The following is a 16,150-nucleotide window of genomic DNA, read 5'->3' on the forward strand; positions in this document are numbered from 1 at the left end:
TCCACGTTTCATGGTAGCCTACACAATTAATCATTTTCGAATCTTTCCAGTCAGCATTATGGTCTGTGTCAAGCCTGTTTTTCACAATCTCATTAGGCTATTCATATTAGAACACTTCATGTCATATGTGTGTTGCATCATTCGTTTCTCTAAACCTTGAAGTGTTTCTCCACCATATGCTTTATTACATGCTAAACAAGGTACACTGTAAACCCCTGTCTGGCGTACATCCTATCTACAGTTTTTCTTTTTCAGTAAATTGTCCAGTGTTACAGAACTCTCTCACAACACTCATACCGATCTTATTTAGCGGTGGGGGAACTACTCGCTACTGAGGTATTAGGTAACATGATCCTCTTTTCGCATGTCACTCTTCTCTCCTTCCTTGTATGGATATTTTCAGCCGTCTTCCTGGCCTTCATGATAAAGTACGGAGGGAATTGCAGCTCAGTGAAAGCATTAAAAATAACCAAATATTCCTCCTCTAGCTATGTGAGTGGGATGGAGGGGAAGAGGCGGCCTGCAGTCCTAAGGAACCCGGGATCGAATCCTGGCTGGGGCAGGGAACAGTTTAAGGATCTGAATTTCATAAAATCAGACTTTACAGAGATACCAGAAAACCCACCGACATGTAAAAAAAAAAAAAAAAAAAAATCCTCTCCATCCTCTCCATATATTGAATGCTGTTATCTCCTTCACCTGAATAATATCGCCATGTCGCTTGTGTTAACTTCAATCAAGACATACCAGCGAAATTTATCTTGCAAATATTAACGTTAAATTGTAATAGGATCGAACCATAGAGCACCGTTATTTGCGTGGCGCTCGAACCCGCCTCGGCGCTGCAGGTCTGAAGGATATGTGGCCGTCACGTAGTTATGACTTTTTTCCTTTCACTAACGTCCATATTGCAAAACGCATTGAAGGATTCGTAGCACTTCTCTATAAACTATTCATTCTGCACGTTGCACTTCCTCTTTGCCTTGTATATTATTTTTTTTAATTGACAAAATTTGCGTCAGTAACACAAAAGAGGATCCTGCGGTGCAAGGTGAGGAATAAATCGCTTCGGAAGAGGTGTTGAGATTCCTACAGGGCCTGCACACCCCTATCTACTGCTGTGGGGGGGGGGGTAGTGAATTTTAGCTCTTCCGGGTCACGATGATTGACAATTTGTATATATTAATGATTTACTGCTAGGATGGTGGTAGGTGGTGGCGGCCATCATCCACTCACTTGATGTAATGCTGCCTACTTCTTCCTTCATCTTTATCTTTCTTTTCCCCTGTCTGCCCTCCTCTCTTCCTCTTTCTCCTATCTTTCCTGTCACTTTTTATTGCTCTTCTTTCCTTTTCAGGTGGCTTTACATTGAGTGACAAGCCTAATGGTTCCCTGTAAGCCAGGTTACCATTTACAACGCTGGGTGGTAACCATATAACCAACCCATGCGTGTCCCAACGTGTCAGCAAGTGGGTTGTCGGAGGGTTAGTGCCCCTCCCTGTAAAACAAATAACTCAAAGAAAAACGGCCACCCCTTACGGGATCATGGCGACTGGCAATAGAGAGAAACAGATAGATAGGTAGACAGATAGATAGATAGGTAGAATTTTCTCTCAGGTGAAGAAACTCACATGGTGTTACCTTGAATAAAGAATCTAAAAAAAATATATACTGTATATACTCCTTTTACTCTAACTTGGCCCAGATTTTCATCGTTTTGTAGCATATTTTACGTAAACCAGTAGAAGACAGTAATACAGCTCTCCTTTCTTCCCGTAGCACTTCTTCGTGACTAGCCTCATAGTGTGGTCTGAATCTATACTTATAACTCAGTAACGGAGATGGCAATTTTAGGCCAAGTTTTAGTAAAAAGGGTAAAGAAGCATTTTTTTTTTTTTCCCTTAACACATGCACTTCACATCATCAGTAATTTAGTTAGTGTCATATATAAGCAAATTAAATAAATGAATAACTAAATAAGATATAGAGGGTACCAAACCATGTCATATGCTCATTCATTCATTATTCATTACACGAACATCATGCCTTGTCGGTTCCGCATGCATTGATACACATATACTTTCATACACACATACATATAAATAGATAGATAGATAGACAGACAGATATGTAGATAGATAGATAGATAGATATACTGTTAGTCTCTCATTTTTGTTTATACAGAAAATTCTCAGACATTATTTTTGCGATATGCACCTCCATACATTAGATAGATAGATAGATAGATAGACAGGTTGGTAGATAGGTAGACAGATAGATAGAATGATAGATATACTTTAGTCTCTCGTTTTTGTTCACAGAAAATTCTCATACATTATCTTTGCGATATGCACGTCCATACATTAGATAGATAGATAGACAGGTAGGTAGATAGATAGATAGAAAGATAGATATACCGTTAGATAGATATACCGATGTGCACCACTATACATTATACATAAATACGATCCCTAATCAATTCCATATACATACATACATACATACATACATACATACATGAAACATACATATAGATAGATAGATACACACATACATAGGTACAAAAAGATATCCGTTAGCCTCGTTTTTTCCCTGTATAGAAAATTCCCAAACATAATTTTTGTTTTTTAGATGACCTTTTTTGACCTCTATACATGCAATTATACGAATAAAACACGAATACACTATACATACCCTCTTTTTTTCTTTCATTTTTTTTTTTCGGAGAGCGCGCACGAGTTTCTGTTAATGTACATGTAAATTGAGTGGCCGGGCGCAATATGGCTCCCAGGCTCAAAAAAAAAAAAAAAAAAAAAAAAAAATCAGCAGAAGTCATTATAAAATCTCATTAACTAGTAACGAATTAGGTGGGAAATATCAGGCACCGGGACGAAATTATTTGCGTTAACAAGTGAGCGAGAGTGGGAGGCGAGGGGGAAGGGATTGAGAGGGATTTGGAGTGGGGAGGGAGGGGAGGATTAAGGGGGATTTGGAGTGGGGAGAGAGGGGGGTTAAGAGGGATTTGGAGTGGGGAGAGAGGGGGGTTAAGAGGGATTTGGAGTGGGGAGAAAAGGGGAGGAGGGTTGAGGGGGATTTGGAGTGGGGAGAAAAGGGGAGGAGGGTTGAGGGGGATTTGGAGTGGGGAGAGAGGGGGAGAAGGGTTGAGGGGGATTTGGAGTGGAGAGAGAGAGGGGGAGGGGAGGATTAAGGGGGATTTGGAGTGGGGAGAGAGGGGGAGAAGGGTTGAGGGGGATTTGGAGTGGAGAGAGAGAGGGGGGTTAAGAGGGATTTGGAGTTAAAGGCGGGGGGAAGGGTTTGAGGGGGATTTGGAGTGTGTGGAGAAAAGGGGAGGAGGGTTGAGGGGGATTTGGAGTGGGGGGTGATGGAGTGGGGGACTGGGAGGGGGTAGAGGATTTGAAAGGAAGGGAAGGGGTGAGTGGGGGTGGGTAGACTGAGAGAGGGGGAGGAGTTGGGAGTGTAGAGATGGAAAGAGGGACAGGTGAAGGAAGGGGGGGATAGAAAGTAAGAGGGAGAATGGGAGTAAGAACGGGAGAGAGGGAGATTAAGGGGAGGTCGGAAGGGAGGAAGGAAAGGAGCGTACAGTGAGGGAGGGACAGCAAATAGGGAAGGAATGGGTAGGGGAAGGATGGAAATGGGTGTAGAGGTGGTGGATAGGTAAGTGTTTGGAGAGAGAGAGAGAGAGAGAGAGAGAGAGAAGGGATTTGTCGGGAGAGTGAGGGTGGAGGACATACAGAAGGGAAGAGGAGGAGGGGGAGGGAGAGGTGAAAGGGGGAGAGAGGGTAGTGTGGTGTTGGGGGTGAAGGTGGGGTGAGGGAGGTTGGTTTGGGGGTGAGAGGGAATTTGAGGAGAGAGTGGTGGTGAGGGAAACTGAGAGAGGGAGAAGAGGTGAGGGAAGGAAGGGAGAGGAAGGGAAGGAATGGGATGTGAGGGAGGGAGAGGCGAAAAGGAAGGGCGTGTGTGGGGTAGGGGTGAGGGTGGATCTGAGGAGAGGGGAGGGGAAGAGAGGAAAGGAGAGAGGAACAGATTAGCGAAGTTTGTGGAGATGAGGAAAGGGAATGGCTGGGAGGAGGGGAGGTAAATGAGGATAAATGTGGAATAAGAAGGGATAAGAGAAGGAAAATAGTGAGGACTGTGTAAGGGGGAGGGAAATGAGGAAAGAGGAAGGGTAGGGAAATGAGGAGATGAGTGGGCGTGGGGGTCGATCAGAGGAAGATGCAGAGGGAAAGAAGGAGGGGGTGGAGAAGGGAAAGTTAGATGGTGTGAGGGGGAGGAAGGACAAGAGGAATGGGTGTGAGGGGAACAAATGGGGAGGAAGGGAGAGGAAGGAGGTGGAGGGGAGAGGGAGGAGAGAAGTGTAATGGGGAAATTGAGGAGAGGACGAGTGAAGACGAAGGGGAGTAAGGAAAGAAAATGAATGACGAGGAAAGTGAGAAGGTGATGGAAATGATGATGAAGGTGGAGAAGATGGGGGGGGGGGTGGAGAGAGGGAGAGGACTGTGCGAATGTGGAAGTGGTTTTGAGAGTGAATAAGAAAGTATTAAAGAAAGAAAAGATAAAGAGAGAAAGGACGTTTAAGAAAGCTGGAAGAAAGTGTGACAGAAAAGAGGAGAGGATTGTGTGAAAGAAAAAATATGAGAGGCAGTATGAGACGAAAACAAGAGCGAGAGAAAAATGTGTGTGTGTGTGTGTGTGTGTGTGTGTGTGTGTGTGTGTGTGTGTGTGTGTGTGAAAGAGAGAGAGAGAGAGAGAGAGAGAGAGACGCAAAGGAAAGGGGTGTTGTGATGTAAGGAGGGGGAATATAGTATGGGGGTGGGGGGAGAAGGAATTGGGGGTCGCATTGAAGTGGGAGGATGGGGAGAGAGGGAAGAGATAGAGGGGGAGGAGGAATAAGAAATATAGGGAGAGGAGGGAGACGAAGTGGGGGGGATGGAGTGGGGAGATAAGAGGTAGGGCAGGAGAGAGACGAAGGGTAGGGGGGAGAGGAAAATGAGAAGGGTAGGGGGGAGAGGAAAATGAGAGGGGTAGAGGAGGAGAGGAACGAAGTGGGGGGACGAAAGGGAATGAGGGAGGAAGGGGGAGGAAAAAGACGAAGAGGAGGTGGGAGGGAAGTGAGAAAGGAGAGATGTAGGAGAGGGGGGGGGAAGGGGAGGGACCAAAGGCAGGAGGGAGTGGAGAATGAGAGGGGTAGAGGAAGAGAGAGAGACGAAGGGCAGGAAGGGGGAGGGAGGGGGGGGATAAAAGGGATGAGGGAGCATATCCAAGGGGGTGGGGGTAGATGGGGGGTTAGAGGGGGGGTGGGGGGTTCTACCAGTGATTGCCAGCAGGGTTGACGATCTCATTAAAATTCTAATTTGGGCGAATTTTTTGTTCTCAAATATATACATATATGTAAACCTGTTAATGGAAAGCACTTGTTTTTTTTTTTTTTTTTTTTTTTTTTTTTTTTTGCTTATAATCGTGTGTGATAAATACATGGGATAAATAAGCTTCCTTTCTTTTATATCTGTATGTAAATTTGTTAATGGATAGAACGTCATTATTTTTTTTTATTTTACCATTTTTTTTCGTGAGTAATGTGTGATGAATAATTGGGAATAATTTAGTTAATGTTCTTTTATATATACATGCAAATTTGTTAGTGGAAAGCTCTTTATTTTACTCTCTCTCTCTCTCTGTCTCTGTCTCTGTCTCTCTCTCTCTCTCTCAAGCATTTTTTTCGCGATGATATTATTGTGTGATGACATAAACGAGAATAATTTAATCTTATGCTCTCTTGCTAATCCTCTCACTGGGATGGCGTTTTTCTGTCATCCTTGCTGCCTCCAGACGGTTTTGTTCAACCCAGGAGAGATTTTTTACCTGGAGTGGTTAGATGTAGGGTTCCCTGTCTCCTTCACAAATAGGGGAAGTGGTAGGTGGTGACGGCCATCATCCACTCACTTGATGTGGTAATGCCAACTTTTTCCTTCACCTTTATCATTTCATTTCTGTGTCTGCCCTTTTCTATCCCTACTTCTCCCTTTCCTTCCTGTCACTTTGTATCAGTCATCTTTACACATGAGGTGGCTCTACACTAAGTGATAAGTCTGACGATTTGCTGTGACCCAGGAAACCATTTACAACGCTGGGTGGTAGCCATATAGCCAGGTCACGGAGTGGAGTGAAGCCTAGTATGGTGCCCCTGTTAATTGGGTGGAGACGCAAATGTGGCAACCACCCAAGAACCAAACTTCAACACTTTTCCCAACGCCTCGCCACAGCAAAGCCTGTCTTCTGCAAAGGAACATCTGTTCATTGCACGGAACGGCTCTGTAAGGGCAGTTGTTGGGCTGTGGTTGATGGGTCTGCTCGATCAGACGGACTGGGATGATCAACAACAACAAATAAAGGAATTTCCTAAGCAGAATAAAACCGTCTGGAAGTAGAGAGAACGAAATAAAAGTGGCGTCCTCGAGCTGAAGGGGTTAATGATTTTTTTAACATTCATTTCTTCCCAGATATTAGATAAATGGAGATCATTGATTTTCTTCTTTCACACACACACACACACACACACACACACACACACACACACACACACACACACACACAAACAAGATCACTGTTTATAGGCGGACAAGAATATATATTGAGGGATGAATTTTTTGTTCATCAGGAAATTACCCCGGACCAAACCAGCCAATACCCACTGACTCTTTGTGGTGGAGTGTGGTGGACTGCGGTAGATTGGATTGTGGTGTGACTGTGGTGGATTGTGGTAGACTGATTGATTGTGGTTCATTGTGGTGTATACTGTGGTAGACTAGTTGCATGTGGTTGATTGTGGTGGATTGTGGTAGACTGGTTAATTGTGGCATTTTGTGGTAGCCTGGTTGATTGTGGCAGATTGTGGTGAATTGTGGTAGAGTGGTTGATTGTGGTTGATTGTGGCGTATACTGTGGTTGACTGTGATTATGTTATTTTTTACAGCATTGTAACCCAAACAACCAAATCCCACTGACTTCCTTTTTTTAACTGACTGGTGGTTTGTGATTGTGATTGTGGTTGTGGAGGGACTGGGTGATTGGGATTGTTGTAGATTAGGACTGTGGCTGATTGTGGTTAAAGTGAATTGTGGTAGGTATGCCAAGATCAAATTACAGTTCTCAGTATTCTTCTCCTACCACAACTACCGACACTACCACAACTACCACAGTTACCTATACTACCACAACTACCACGGCTAACAACACTACCATAGCTACCACAGTTACCACACTTACCACAACCACAATCATTATTAGTACTCACCACAACTACCACAATCACCATAACTACCACAATCGCCACAACTACCAGTCACCACAATTACCACAGTCACAGTAACATCAGGTAGAAATGTCAGTGAGGTATACACACACACACACACACACACACACACACACACACACACACACACATTCGCTCTGCACTCAGCACTTGTTTCTCGTGTGTGGTTGGGAAGATCACTAACACCTCTTCCTTACCGATTTATTTCTGAGTCTCGTCTATGTCGATATTAAAAAGATATAAGAAGCAAACCAGGGGATATTAATGGATAGTTTGGAAAATAAATCGCTAAGGAAGAGGTGTTACGGAGCCTCCTTACGCGATGAAAATACGAGCCACATGTTTGTACTCAATATTCATTCATTTAAGCACTTACACAATTTTAGCCACACACACACACACACACACACACACACACACACACACACACACACACACACACACACACACACACACACACATCCTATTTTCTCCTATTATTCATTCAGCTTTGCCCTCAGAAAACAGAGCAGAAAAAAAAAATGCAACATATTGAAACGAATCGATTCCCGACAAACTCAAGCACAGTAAAAAGTCAATCACGAAAGATACATTAATAGAAGACCCGAACTGAACCTTTCCAAAAACCAAAAAGAAAAAAAAGCTATTAGAAGAGGCAAAAAAAAAAAACTAACACATGCTGAAAAATAAATCCAACTAATTAAAAAAATAAAATAAAACACAAAGCTGAAAAACTACTAAGGAGACGTAAGAGGAAAGCAAAACCGAACTATGAAGAAAAAGAAACAGAATAAGAATGGGATTAAGAAACTGAATAAAGATATAAAAGACAGCAAATATCAAGAACTACAAAAATGAAATATGAAAAATAATAAATAAAAATCGAACCTATTATAAAATGAAACGCTGAGAACTTGACCCCAATCTGTCGACACAAATCGTCCCTCCGTACGCCTCCACCAAGGCCTGTACACGGACTCTCCATACGACCTCCATGACAGGGTTTATTGTGGGTTGAAGTGAGACTAAAGATAAACTAAGTCGACCCCATATGACCTTGACCTATGACCCATTGACCTTGCTGACCTAATCAGTTCATCATCCCTTCAATATTGCATCACAGACAAAAGTTTGGTCGAAATCCGACGAGAGGTTCAGGAGATATCTCCCTCAAAAGTGTTATGGACGCACGCACGCACCCACGCACTCACGGACGGACAGGCCCATCGCTTAATGCCTCCTTTACCATAGTCGGCCAACTAAGCTGTGAAAGAAGAACAGACAAACAAGCATACAGAAACTAGCCAGGTTGAAAGAACAGTAGTAATAAAACCAAAACACCATAAAACTGTGCAAGGACAATTTTGATGAAGAAAAACTCCCCACAGCCACTGCCTACTAGAAGCAGAGCTATTAAGAGACCTTGAGGTCAAGGTCACTGGTCTTGTGCATGTCGCCTTAGGTCATTACAGTATATAATTCCAGCAAGTTTGGTGGCTCTGGCTTTAATCCATCTTGGAAAATTAGGTGACATCCGGAATATCAGGAAAAGGGCCAAGTTTTGACCTCAGGCGATCTCGAAGGCTATTCGATTAAGATCATACTCCTTTCAGATCTGCGGAAATCTTGAGGCTGTATTGCAGTAAAGTTTCAGCTCTCAGCAGTTCCTGAAAAACAGTGGACATAAAGTTAAGTGTGTTCCAGATAATATCCAAAGATCCAGGAGACGGATTGTCTTCATATTTCACTACAAGAACCGGACATGCTCTTCGACTTAGCTGACCAAGTTTGAACGCTGTAAGCCATATAGTCTCTGAGTAATCTCAATTTGCCTTTTAAGAAGACACGATAACATTTAATACAGAATATTGACAAACCCAACAAAACACTCTGCAGGGATGTAGGAAGATTTAAACATAAAAAAAAAAATCAAAGAAAAAAAAGTGATAATTGAGAAATCGAGCTAACATAGAAGGGAAAATTAGGAAAAAAAAAATTAACCACGATGCCAAGAAAAAAAACAGTAGCAAATGATATCACAAAAAAAAAAAAAAAAAAAAAAAAAAAAAAAAAAAAATGAAATCGAACTAAGGTAAGAAAGAAGCCTAATATAAAAAGAAAATACCCCCCCCCCCCAAAAAAAAAGGGAGAAAAAATAACGCCGATCGGAACCCTCGTGAAAAATCAGGATATATCGCCCCACTGTGAACTTCGGCTCATCACAGCTACCTTTGCCATGAATCCTGGTTACCTGAGAGAGAGAGAGAGAGAGAGATTGGTGTCCAGATATGATTCCCTAATTCATCATCAGAATTGTTCTTAATGGCCAACCACCTTTTAGATTCTTTATAATTAGCGGGGGTTATTGGGTCATCGTTAGCGCCGCCTTAACGACCCAATTAGAGTCTGATGAAGGGTGGATCAGTTGAGGGGTCGTGAGAGGAGAGGGAGGAAGAATTCTCTCTCTCTCTCTCTCTCTCTCTGTTTTCATACTTTTACTGTTTAATATTTCAATTTCTTCCTACATATCCTCCTACACTCTCTCTCTCTCTCTCTCTCTCTCTCTCTCTCTCTCTCTCTCTCTCCACGTCACACCTGCCCCATTTCTCAGTCACCTTGTCAAGCCACTCATAGTTCCATTCACCTTGCCACAAAGAGAATGGCCATTGATTCTCCACTGCCAATATCCAGTGCCCATTAATATGATAAATCTCTGCACCAAACACCTATAATGCGTGATTTTATTTTGTGTTATTTACTGCAACGTGATTTTTTTTGGTAATTTTGTTATTTTTAGTTTTTATTGTTATTACTTTTTTTATTTTAGTTATTTTCTTGTTATTTTTTGTTATTTTCTTGTTATTTCTACTGTTATTTATTGCAATGTGATTTTTTTTTTCTAGCGCGTTCTCCCTTTTGGAAATGACACTTATGGTGGTGGTGAAATGAGTGGGGTTTTTGTATTACCTCGTTACTTTGTATTGTTATGGGGAAGTAATCAGTTTGTAATTCTTGATACTCGTAATTCGTATCTTCATCTCATAAGATTTGATATCATAGTCGTAGTCTTCTCTCCAATAAACAGCCGAGAAAAGGACCATTAGATCTAGTGCTGTCTGCTGCCCCTTGAACTCCTTTGAACAAATGAACATGAACTGCAAAAGTATCACAGAGGAAAATACTCATGTGCCATTTTTTTTTTAGTCCCTTTCCAGTTTATTTCCTTTAGCTTAGAGGCAGAAAAAAATAATGCTGTGGCTGTGATTCTTTCCATAACAGTTCTCCTTCACCAGCACCATACTGTAGTGTTTGTCAATTTGCAGCACAGCATTTGAGATGGACTGGCGACAATTTTATACCTAGTTCAAGTGAGCAGGATTAGAGAGAAAGAGAGAGGGAGATGAGAATTTTGTGGCCAACTGAAGTGAGAAGAGTATAGCAGAGAAGAAGTGAAAGAATACGTCTTTAAATGAAGAGGGTCAGGGTCTTAGAAAAAAAAAAACGATAAGGAAAAAGTGAAACCCTGGATTGGTCAGCTAAGTGGAGTGGGGAAGTGTCAGGTAGGTAGGTAGATGAGAAGGGAGGTACCAAGGTTAGATGGGTGGGTGGATGAGTATGTAGGTGAGAAGGGAGGTAGGTAGGTAGGTTTGTAGGTAGGTGGGTGAGTAGGTAGGTAGGTGTGCTGAAATATTAAGTAGGTAGATTGGTAAGAAGGTTAGGTGGGTATGCTGGTAGGTAGGTAGGTGAGGTGGATGGGTAGGTATGTATGTTTTAAGGTTAGGTAGGTAGGTAGGTGGGTAAAAAGGTCAGGTTTGTAGGAACTATAGGTAGGTAGGCTGGAAGGTAAGTGTGTTGGAAGGTTAGGTAGGTAGGCGGAAAGGTAGATTAGTAGGCAAACTGGTAGGTAAGAAGGAAGCTAGGTAGGTAGGTAGGAAGGAGGGAGAGAGGATGAAAAATAAGTACGGTACGTAAGTAGGTAGGTGGGTACGTAGGTAGGCAGAAAGGTAAGAAGGGAGCTAGGAAGGGTGGGAGATTGATAAGTACGTAAGAAGGGAGGTAGATGGGTAGGTAGGTAGGCAGGTAGGTAGGTAGGTAGGTAAGTAGGTAGATAGAGGTGGGTCTTGATGCAGGCGACTCCCAGCTACCGATTTTCATTAGTGTTTACGGGTGTATGGGTGTAAATCTGTGTGTCAGGGAGCCCTTTGTGCGTACCCCTCCCCCGTGACCGGTAGGTAGGTAGGTAAGTAGGTAGATGTGTGGGTGGGTAGGTGGGTAGGTAGATAAGTAGGTATTTAGGTAGGTGGGTAGACAGGTGTGCAAATAATTAAGTAAACAGACGTCTGGTGTTTTATTTTTGTTTATAATTACATGATTAACATCTCTCTAATTATCTGCTCTTAAGGGAAATAATTTTAATTGATGTAGTCAGTGCTTATCATTTTAGTAGCTCTTCTTTTCTCTTCTTTTCTCTCCTCTTCTCTCCTCTCTCACTTTTTCTTCTCTCTCCTCTTCATTTTTTTCCTACATTTTTCTCTTCTGTTCTGCTCTCGTTTATTCTTGTCGTTCTTTTATTGTTCTTTCCTCTCTTCTTTCTCTGCTTTTGTTCATCCTCTCCATTTGTATCAATTCTCTCAGTCACCCCTCCTTTTTTTTCATTTTATCATCATCATCATCATCATTCTCCCTTCCCTCTCTCTCGTCTTTTGCTGTCTCTTGTTTCTATCATTCATTTTTTTGTCTTATCTCCTCTCTTCCCCACGCCAACCACAGAACCATCATAACTTATTCAGAACTACGTGATTTTGCCTCCAAAAAGAAATTTCCTCAAACGACCAAGGGAGGAAAAAAAATCCTGTCTCTCTGAACCTAAAATAAGTTACTGCTGTGCAAGGGCAATATTTTCAATGCGAATTTTTTGCAAAACTGGAATGAATGCCGACTTTTCAATTCTCCATTCTTATAAATTTTTCTGTTTTGTATTTATATTATGCATTTTTCCGTTTTCACTTTTTTGGCAACTCGGTTTTTTAAGGAGTTCCTACTTTTTGGAAAATTTTTGTCTTAATTCACCAGATTTAATTAATTTTTACATATGCTAGGTTTTTTTTTAATTGCGTTTTTCAATTTTCAAGTATTATTTTGATGCCATTATATATATATATTTTTTTTATTTTCATACTTTGCCTTTCCGTTTCGTCATCTTCTTTTTCGTTTCTCTTGTTTTATTCGTGTCGGAATTCTCGCGTTTTGGATTTTCTCTCTCTCTCTCTCTCTCTCTCTCTCTCTCTTTTTTTTTTTTTTTTTTTTTTTTTTAGGGAGGGTTCAGAGCTGGGGATATCATTTTGTTGCGGTCGTCTGTGAGGTCTCGTAAACCTCAGCATTTTTGCCTGGATCATTTTGGCCTCGTTGTGAAATTACTGAACTTATTTTTACATTTAATGGAGCCACGATTTCGAAGGATTGAGTCATGATTGGGTGAGTGAATGAAGCTGTGTGGGTGGGTGGGTGTGTGGGTGTGTGTGGGTGTGTGTGTGTTTCAATGTGCATTCTGATCATACTCCTTTTGTAATTTTTTGTATTCTTACCTACTTTGTGATACTGGAAATATGGTTAACGTGATGATGATGATGATGATGATGATGATAGTAAGATAATATTAGTGATGATGATGATGGGAGTCATGAGGTATATCTGGTAATGGATTCTCTCTCTCTCTCTCTCTCTCCATATATCCTTCTTTATCTTTCCTTCCCCTTCCTACCTTTTCACCTTCCCCTCCCCCTCTTCCTTCCTCTCCTGCTCCCCCTATCCCTTCCCCTCCTCCCTACCCTTGCCCAGTGTCTTCTTTCTCCCTTCACCTTTACCACTCTCTCCCCTTCTTCCTCCCTTCCTCCCCCCTACCCTGCCTCTTCCCTCCATACTCTCCCTCACTTTTCCCCTTACCTTCTCCCCCTTCTGTTTTTCCTCCACATTTCCCTACCCCTCTCCCCTCCGCTTCGCTTCCCCCCTCTGTCCCCTGCCTCTTCCCACTCTCCCCTCCCCTCCCCCTCCCCCTCCTTATTCCCATCCTTTTCACCTTTCCCATTCCTCTCCCCTCTCCTTGCCTTCATCCAATTTGTTCTCACTCTTTTCACTCTTCTCTCTCTCCTGCCCTCCCTTTACTTCCCCTCCCCTCCCCTCCCCTCCACTCCACTCCACTCCCCTCCCCTCCCCTCCCCTCCCCTCCCCTCCCCTCCCCCCATTATAAGGTGAGGGGGGTCAAGGCGTATTATTTATGAACGTGATCTTGTACACCTCGTCCCTCACACCCCCTCTAATCACTTCCATCACCTTCCCCTCCCCTCCCCCACCCGTCCCTCTCTCTGTTTTCCTCCCCCCTCCCTTCCGCCTCTTCCTCCTCTCTTCACTTCCTGCTCTTCTCCCCTCATCCCCTCTCCTCCTCTCTGTACACCCCATCCTTCACTCCCCTTCCAATGACTTCCATCCCCTCCCCCTCCCATTCCCTCTCCTTTCCAGCCCTCTCTGCCTCCTCTCCCCCTTCCTCCTCTCTTGACTTCCTACTCTTGTCCACTCTCCCCTCTTTCCTTTTCTTTCATTCCTCCCCTTTTTCCCCCTCCCCTTACCTCCCTCCCCTTTCATTCTTCTCTCCGTTTCCCCTCTCGTCCCCCTCTTCCTCCTGTCGCCATCTACTCTTCCCCCCTCTTTCCCTCTCCTTCCCTCTCCCCTCCTTCACTGTCTTTCACCCCTTTCTCCCTCCCCATCCCCTTCCATCCCCTCTCTCCCTTCCTCCATTCCTTTAGTCACCTCTCCATCTCACCCTCCCTTCCCCACCTCTGACCCCTCTTCCCTTCTCCCCCTGCCTTCTCTCCCCATTCTCTCCACTCCCCCCCTCATTTATACTCGAATCACTCCCTTCACCCTTCCTCCCTTTACCCTCTCTTCCAGCCTTCCCTTTGCCCCTCTCACTTGTCTTTCTTCCTCTCTTCCTCCTTCCATCCTCTCTTCATGTCCACCTCTGTTCCACTGTCTTCCTTCCTCCCCGCCTCTCTTACTGTCTTCCTTTCCTCCCCCCTCTTCCTTCTTCTCCCACTCTCTCACTACGTCTCTATCTCTTCACCCCACCCTCTCTTTCCCTTCCCGTCTCCTCATCTCTCTCCTCTCCCCATCCCACCTATCCTACTTCATATCTTTCCCCTTCTCTTCTCTTCCTTTCCCTCTCTCCTTCTGCATCTCTTCCTCCCAGCCTCCTCTTTTCCCTTTTAATTTTTCCTTCCTCCTTCCCTCCTTTCCCTAGTTTCATCCTTCCCTCTTTCCACCCTCTCATTCCCTCTCCGTCCCTCTTTTCACGCCCTGTTCTTTCTCGTTACCTCTTTTTTTCCTTCCTTCTCATTCCTTCCTCTCTTCCTCTCAGCCCTATGCCTTTCATCTTCATCTTTTCTCCTTCTCTCTCCTTTCTTTCTCTCCCTCTCCTTTACTCCTCCCTCGTTTCCTCCTCCTGTCATTATCCCTTCCTTTTCTCTCTTCCCTCTCCCTTTACCTTCCCTCTCCCTTTTCCTTTCCCTCTCCCTTTTCCTTTCCCTCTCCATTTTTCCCTCCCCTCTTCCTTTTCTTCTCTCTCTAATTTTCCCTTCCCTCTCATTCCCCCTTTCTTCTCCTTCCTCTTCCCTCCCCTTCCTTCTTCCCTCTCCTCCCCCTTCTCACTTACTTCCCCTTCCCTTTCCCTCTTTACCATCCCTTTCTCTTTCCCCCTCCCTCTCCTTCCCCTTCCTTCCCATTCCCCCTTCCCTCTCCCTCTTTTACCCCCCACCCATCCTTTCCCCGGGGTCAATTGATTCTGCCGCCCATACATCACGCTGCCCCCCCTCTAAATCACCCCCAGACACACCCACCTTGAAGAATTGCTATTAATCCATCACGTGTCACGCAATGCATTATACCTAACACTCCCAGGATTTCTTACAGAGTTTTGGGCCGAAATTCAACTTTTTATTTTTGCACTTTCTGGAAATGTGGAATGTTGAAAAATATTTATACCTTTGTTTTTTCTTTACTTTTAGGTAGAATGTTCAGAAATTTCAATGCTTTTTCTCTCTCTTTTTTTTTTTTTTTTTTTTTTTTTTTTTTTGAAATTCATCATTTTTTTTTTTTTTTTTTTTTTTTTTTTTTTTTTTTAAATTTTTGAAATATTTTAATAAAATTAAATAATTTTTTTTTTTTTTTTTTTTTTTTTTTTTTTTTTTTTTGGAAATGAGGAATGTTCAGATTTTTCAATACTTTTTTTTCTGCTTTTTTGGAAATGTGGAAAATTCAGGAATGTTTATGGAGCTTTCGATGTGCGTGTAGGAACGCCCCCATCCACTCACTCGATGTTTCACGTGACTCTGCACTGAGTGACAAGATGGTTTCCTGTGACTCAGAAAATCGTGTATATCTGGATGGAGAACATTTTATCAACAAACAGACGCCTGGTGGTCTAGTGGGTCAGGTGGTCTAGTGGGTCAGGTGGTCTAGTGGGTCAGGGTGCTTTAGGTAGATTAAGGTAAAGCCAAGACACGTCAACCGGATGTATTCATAAACTTTCTTGGCCTTTATGCTAAGTGACATGGAGGATTCGTAACACTTCATTCGTAGCGATTTATTCTGCACATTTCACAGCAATATCTTCTTGTACGGGACGAATTTAGACTCGGTTGTTATTGGAACGAAGCTAATGGCATACAGAAGAATGAACATGCGCAAAATGAGAATAAATCGCTTGGGAGGAAGTGCTTCGAAGCCTCGGAGACCAGTAGGAATACGAGTCTAAGTCAGAGGAATCTT

This window comes from Coenobita brevimanus, chromosome 99 (genome assembly GCF_032717465.1).
Source record: "Coenobita brevimanus isolate Jiangsu-jjx chromosome 99, ASM3271746v2, whole genome shotgun sequence".
In the NCBI taxonomy this organism is placed as follows: domain Eukaryota; kingdom Metazoa; phylum Arthropoda; class Malacostraca; order Decapoda; family Coenobitidae; genus Coenobita; species Coenobita brevimanus.